Source organism: Primulina eburnea, chromosome 1 (genome assembly GCF_022965805.1).
Source record: "Primulina eburnea isolate SZY01 chromosome 1, ASM2296580v1, whole genome shotgun sequence".
NCBI lineage: Eukaryota > Viridiplantae > Streptophyta > Magnoliopsida > Lamiales > Gesneriaceae > Primulina > Primulina eburnea.
The window spans coordinates 13,001,588-13,009,262 of record NC_133101.1 but is presented as its reverse complement, the minus strand read 5'-3'; positions in this window follow the sequence as shown (position 1 = coordinate 13,009,262).

The window sequence follows — 7,675 nt, the reverse complement described above, 5'->3', positions numbered from 1 at the left end:
TGGTGATCGACTGCTGAAATCAACAATTCAAAGAACGTCTATCTTTCCTTTTGTTTCATTTCGAAAATTCTGATGTATTTTATTCCTTTGTCATTGTAAGACAATATTCCATTTATGAAAAAGACTGGTTTGATTGATACGAGGCTTTATTGTTTTCAATTTAATTGTGAACAATGCCGGATGTCACCGACGCTTCGGACTCGGGGCGTGACATTTAAGTGGTATCAGAGCTACCAGGTTCATAATCCCGCTGGGATTTTGACAGACAAAATTTGACAAAGTCAAATTTTGGCAAAAGCCTAGTGCATCCCAATCCCTTCATCTGTTCCCTAAAATTTTCGAACAATTTCCAAAAATCTATCCCTTCAATTGTTCCGAAAATATTCAGCGTCCAAATTTCCACGAAAACTTTAGTATTTGTGCCTTTCTATCTTTGATGAGAATCTGATATTTTACCTCCATTTATTCTAGGAAATGGATGCTCCCCGTACTCGTGCCCAGGCTGCCCTACGCTTGCGTAAGCTCACCATAGACAATCAAAAAGGGGAAATTGCAACGTTGAAGGTGCAACTCGCCAAGGAGAAATTGGAAAAGCAAGAGCTTACTGAGAACAGGATTATGCTGGAGTCGGACGTGCAGCGACTCACACATCACTTGGACGTGGCGGAGAGCCAAATGATGCAGACACCGACTAATGCAACTCGTTTTGCGCGCTTGGTGGCACTCAACATGGATCTACTCGAGAGGATAGAGATAGAGAAGGATCACGCTGCTCAGGCTCGTCAGCGTCAGGACCAGTTTATTGCAAAGCAAGAGCGCTACATCTCAAGGATCCACGCCACTATGGACGGACTGCAGGATCAGAACAACTATTTACATCTTGTGATAGAAAACATGGCAGAGGAGGAAGTGGCACCTATGGAAGTAATTGTGGACGACAGCGACAGCGACAGCGGAGAGTTATTCGACTAGATTAGCATTATATTAAAGTATCTGAATAAATTGTAACCGAGAAAAATATTATGTGTACCAACTTATTTTGAAACTTGCTATCAACTTATATTATTGCATGATTAAGAAAATTTGATAAGTATCTTATCTATAAAATGTTTTTTTTATCTTTATAGGAACAACATGGACCTCCAAAACGTTATAAATGAACTTCAGAGTCAACTTCGAGAAAAGAAGTCAGAAATTAAGTCACTAAAAGAAAAAAATGATAAGCTCGAGAAAGATAACTACCAATTGGATGGAAATAATATATGTATAGGGGAAGACCTTCGGGAAGCCAGAGTTGAGGAAAAGAAATTACGCGATGATGTCAGACGATACGCTGCTTATCATCTAGAGTCGGAACGACAGCATGAGATCACCAAACAAGAACTGAAGAAGGCGCAAGATAGGATTCTTACGCTCCAAATCCGAAGTCATGGCCTTCTCAGTATTCAACATCGTCTTGAGGAAAAGATTGGAGAACAAGAAATCGATGAGAAAGTAAGCCAATCAACAATCCAAGAACTGCAAGACCAAGTGAACAACCTTGATCACCACAACACGCAACTGCAGAATTACATCGAGCATCTACAAAATGAGATGGTCAACATGGAAGAACTTATGGAGCAAATGGAAGAAAACCCAATGGAAGAAGAAGAAATTAACGAGGCAGTAGGAGACGGTGAAATAGTAGATGAATAGGGAGAAAAGAACTTTAGAATAAATTTTGATTGTATCGAGGAATATTTGATTTAGTTGATTGTATGCAAATCCTTTTCAATATTAATGAAATTATTTCTTTGATTAAATTGTGTGGCAAACAAATTAATAAAGAAAATACGTGTTTATAGGAGATGGCAGGCAGACCACCCCGAAACAACCGTAACGCTCGAGACGCCAACCAAAACGATAATCCACCACCACCGCCACCACCCCGAGTGAACCTTAGTCAAGAGGATATGATGGCAATAGCAACTATCGTCGCTGCAACATTACAAGGATTTGTGAATCCACTGGCCAATGCCATCCAACCACCTCAAGAACCTCAACCTCGTGGAATCAAGTATCACTACGAATCTTTGAGGAGGAATCGAGTCCCAACTTTTGATGGGAACCCAGACCCTGAAGTCAGTCACAACTGGCTCAAGAACGTGGAGACACAACTACATTTGCTAGAAATACCGGAAGAGTTAAAAGTAGAAGTTGTAACCCCATTTTTGGAGGAACGAGCTAGGAAATGGTGGGAAACTGTGTCGCTACCTTTAGCAGAGGTAGAAGATATCACATGGCCAATTTTCAAGAGGGAATTCCTGAAACAATACTATCCGGCCGAGTTTCGTCTACAAAAGTTGAATGAGTTTGAGAATTTCAGACAGTCACCAGATATGACGGTAATGGAGTACACGTCAAAATTCAACGATTTGGGAACTTACGTTCCGACAATCATGTCAGATGAGACGTTAAAAATGCACCGCTTCAAGAAGGGGCTCAACAGTCGAATTCAGTCGGCACTGGCAGTGTACAAACCAAGCAGCTTTGCAGACTTGATGGGCGCAGCAATGAGTGCAGAAACCGATATCAAGCGACGTGAAGAAGAGAACAAGAACAAGAGACCGATGAACAATCAACCCACACAGAATAATCTCAAGTTCAAGAAACCAAATTATTCAGAAGGATCATTCAAGGGAAATTCTGCCAGGACTGGTAACACCGTAGGAAAATGGTGTGATACATGTCGACAAAAACATGTTGGAGAATGTTATCGGAAGACAGGCGCTTGTTTCAAGTGTGGGAAGGTGGGCCATAGAATTAAAGACTGTCCAGACAACAAGGACAAAGGGCCAGGGCACAACAAACAACATGAAAACAAGACAAATGCTCGGGTTTATGCCATAACCCAGGAGGAAGCCGATAATAGCAACGAAGTTGTGGCAGGTACCATCTTACTCAATAAAATGCCTGCGTATGCTTTGTTTGATTGTGGTGCCACACATTCGTTTGTGTCTAGAAGATATGCTAAGAAGCTTAAACTTGAGCATGATATTCTTAGTGAACCGTTAAGAGTAGCAACACCGGCTAGTAAAATAATCGAAACTCACAAAGTACATCGAAACTGTAAAATTTGTATCGGCAAACAAATTTTTGAAGTAGAATTGATTCAACTCAATATGGTGGAGTTTGACATCATTCTTGGAATGGACTGGTTAGCTAAAAACCATGCCATAGTAGACTGTCAGAAGAAAGAAATTAGACTTCAAACTCCAGCAAAGAGGGAGGTCGTATATCAAGGGAAATCCAAAGAAAGAAAATCTCTGCTATCTGCCTCGCAAGCCTGGAAGGCCATGAAGGGAGGAGAAGAAATTTATCTGGCAGTAATTACTGAAGCCAAAGAGGAAGAAGTTCCAAAGTTGGAAGATATTCCAATTGTTCAAGAATTTCCAGACGTTTTTCCCGAAGACTTACCAGGAGAGATACCCGATAGAGAAGTAGAATTTGAAATCAACTTGGTCCCTGGTGCTGCACCAATCTCTAAGGCACCATACCGCATGGCTCCAGCTGAATTGAAGGAATTAAAGGAGCAACTCCAAGAATTGCTGGACAAGAAGCAGATTCGTCCTAGTGCATCTCCTTGGGGAGCCCCAGTGCTTTTTGTAAAGAAAAAGGACGGAAGCATGAGACTATGTATCGACTACCGGGAGCTAAACAAGATCACCGTAAAGAATAAGTACCCACTCCCGAGAATAGATGATCTTTTCGATCAGCTAAAAGGAGCTAAAGTTTTCTCAAAACTTGATCTCAGATCAGGTTACCATCAGTTAAAAGTCAAAGCAGAAGATATCCCTAAGACTGCTTTTAGGACAAGGTATGGGCACTACGAATTCACGGTAATGCCGTTTGGTCTAACCAATGCTCCTGCAGCATTCATGGATCTTATGAACCGAGTATTCAAACCGTATCTCGATAAGTTCGTGGTAGTGTTCATAGATGACATCTTGGTGTACTCACCAAGTGAGGAGGAACATAGTGAGCATCTGCGTCTTACTTTGCAAACATTACGAGAGAAAGAACTCTATGCCAAATTCAAGAAGTGTGAATTCTGGCTGAAAAGTGTGGCGTTCCTAGGTCATATAATCTCAGAACAAGGGGTGTCAGTAGACCCTAAGAAAGTAGAGGCAATTAAAGATTGGCCTCAACCTAAAACAGTGACAGAGATAAGGAGTTTTCTGGGATTAGCAGGCTATTATAGAAAATTTGTAGAAGGATTTTCGTCAATAGCCATCCCACTCACTAAACTTACTCAGAAAAATTCGAAATTCAATTGGAATGAAGCTTGTGAAAAGAGTTTTGAAACCCTGAAGACAAAACTCTCATCCACACCAGTACTAATTCTTCCCGAGGATGGTAAGAATTTTACCATATACAGTGATGCTTCAAAGGGAGGGTTAGGGTGTGTGCTTATGCAAGAGGGTCAGGTAATTGCGTATGCCTCACGACAATTGAAACCCTACGAACAGAATTACCCCACTCATGATTTGGAACTAGCCGCAGTCGTATTCGCGCTTAAAATCTGGAGGCACTATCTCTATGGAGTAAAATGCGAAGTTTTTACTGATCACCAGAGCCTTAAGTACATTTTCACTCAGAAGGAACTAAACATGAGGCAAAGAAGGTGGATGGAGCTTCTCAAAGATTACGAATTGGTAATCAGCTATCATCCGGGAAAAGCAAATAAAGTGGCAGATGCATTGAGTCGGAGGAACCCTGGAAAAGTGTGCTTATCGTCATTATCAGTGCAACCAAGTCTCCAAGAGACTGTCAAACTAAAACAAAGTCAAGATACCAACATCTTCAAAATAAAGGAACAAATTCAGGAAGGAAAGATTCCAGAATTTCAAATTGATAAAGATGGTATCCTTTGGATGAAAGGGCGATTATATGTGCCAAACATCGATGGAATTCGAGAAGAGGTGATGGCCGAAGCACATAAATCAAGATTTTCAGTGCACCCGGGAAGCACCAAAATGTACAGGGATTTGAAAAACAACTACTGGTGGAACGGGATGAAGAAAGACGTAGCGGTTTTTGTTGCAAAGTGTTTAGTCTGTCAACAAGTCAAGGCGGAACATCAGCGACCTGGAGGGCTTCTGCAGCCATTAGAAATACCCGAGTGGAAGTGGGATAATATCTCCATGGACTTTGTAGTCGGGTTACCAAAATCAAGGCAGGGTCATGACGGAATCTGGGTAATCATTGACAGATTAACCAAGTCTGCCCATTTCTTGCCAGTACGGATGAATTATAACTTGGATAAGTTAGCTACTCTGTATATGGATAATATAGTAAGACTGCATGGGGTACCGGCAAGTATATTGTCCGATAGAGATCCAAGATTCGTGTCAAGATTTTGGAAAAGTTTTCAAAAGGCCATGGGAACCAAAGTTACACTCAGCACAGCCTATCATCCTCAGACTGATGGCCAAACTGAGAGGACAATCCAGACCCTTGAAGACATGTTGAGAGCATGTGCATTGGATTTTCAAGGAAATTGGAGTGAGCAGTTACCGTTAATAGAATTTGCCTACAACAATAGCTACCACAGTAGCATCGAAATGGCTCCGTACGAGGCACTGTATGGTCGAAAATGTAGATCGCCCTTATACTGGGATGAAGTCGGAGAAAAAGCTATCACTGGGCCAGAGCTCATTCAAATAACTATTGATAAAGTAGCCATAATCAAGGAGAGACTCAAGGCAGCCCAGGATAGACAGAAAAGCTGGGCAGATTTGAAAAGAAGACCATTCGAATTAGAGATTGGTGAAAAAGCTTACGTCAAAGTCTCTCCTATGAAAGGAGTAGTTCGGTTCAGCAAATCCGGTAAGTTGAACCCAAGATATGTGGGACCGTTTGAAATACTGGAGAAGGTGGGAACTTTAGCTTATCGACTGGCTTTACCACCTGAGATGTCCAGAATACATAATGTTTTCCACATCTCACAACTACGAAAATATGTCCCAGACCCGAACCACGTACTTAAAGTTGCGCCACTGATGATTGAAGGTAATCTGAATGAGGAACTCAAATATGAAGAAGTCCCTATCCGAATAGTGGACACTAGAGACCAAGTATTGCGACACCGGACCATTCCCTATGTCAAGGTACAATGGTCAAATCATACCGAAAGAGAGGCAACGTGGGAACTTGAAGAGAAGATGCGGTCGCAATACCCTCATCTATTTTAATGATCAAGCTAATGCAAGTTTCGAGGACGAAACTTTCAATAAGGAGGGAGGGATGTGAGAACCCGGAAATTTCGACCAAAGCAAATCAAGTAAGTAATACGAACTTGAAGTTTAACTCAAACTAAGCTCGGAAATTTTCATTCCAAATAGATAACTTGAATGTTAACTAGGATTTTCATTAAATTTAACTCGAGGAAGCAACTTCAAAGCTCGAGGATTAATTTAACTCGAGGAAGCAACTTCAAAGCTCGAGGATTAGCTCAACCGGAGTCCAAGCTACAAGTAATGGCAATCATCGAAGAGTTTTCACGGGAAGAGTAAAACCTCAGCTCGAGGATGCAATCTTCCAGCTCGAAGAAGCTCAACCAAGCTTGTCCTAACAAGACCACAAATGGAGCTAAAAGATAAGCTAAAGTTTTGGACAAGATAATGGTGCAAGAAATAACCTTTGAAGAAATCCATGGAAAAGCTAAGGGATGAGCTAAGAGATCAAGACACAATAATGATGCAAGAGATGGCTTTTGGTGCTTGATATGGAGCTTGAGAATTTACTAGTCTTTGACCACCTTAATGATCACAATTAATCCATTTCTTGGAGACCAAGTGGTCGACCAAATGGTATGCCAAGGGGCAAAGTGTGGCCTATAAATACTACCCCAAAATTGATGGAAAGGTGCTTCAAAAACCAAGCAAGGTTTCGGCTTTCCCCTTCCCCCTTACTCTCTCAAATTTCGGTCAAGCAAGCAAGGAGAAAAGGAAGGGATTTCGTGCAGTGCAGTTATTAAAAAGAATCACGTCGAAGTTCTGCCAAAGCGAAGACAGTAATTGTAGGAGTTACGCCGAAGTGCTGCCAAAAGTCCGAGAAGCAAGTTCGCGCCAAAGTTGGTGATTTCGAATCAACCTTCAACTACTGTAAGTGGGCTTTTGACTAAGTATTTTGTTGTATTTTTAAATCTCGCATATGAATGACACGACTTATTATTATGTGTGTCCAACTTTTCGAAAAACCTTATGTGTTATTTTTGAATATTCGATCGATTATGTGTTTCCTTTTATTATTCGAATTCTTTGATTCCGCTGTGTCTATCTGCAATTCTGTTAAGTTCTGTTCAACTTTGAAAATCTGAAACCCCGATAAATTCCGTCTGGAAAAGTCTGAATTCTGTTTGCACTGTTACGAGTCAATTTGAAATGGAACGAGAATTGTAGTTCTGTTCGGCCCCCATTGGTGGGTATAAAACCATGTTCTGTTCGGCCCCCATTGGTGGGTATAAAACCATGTTCTGGCCTCACCCCTTAGAGGACTAACATATTGGGGACAATTTGACCATGGAAATGAGATGAGTAACAGTGTTTTGTTTGTTCTGATATGTTCTGTTCCGAATTGAAAGGATATGTATTGCTTCTGTTTTGCTCTTAATCATTTGATAAGTTCTGTCTCT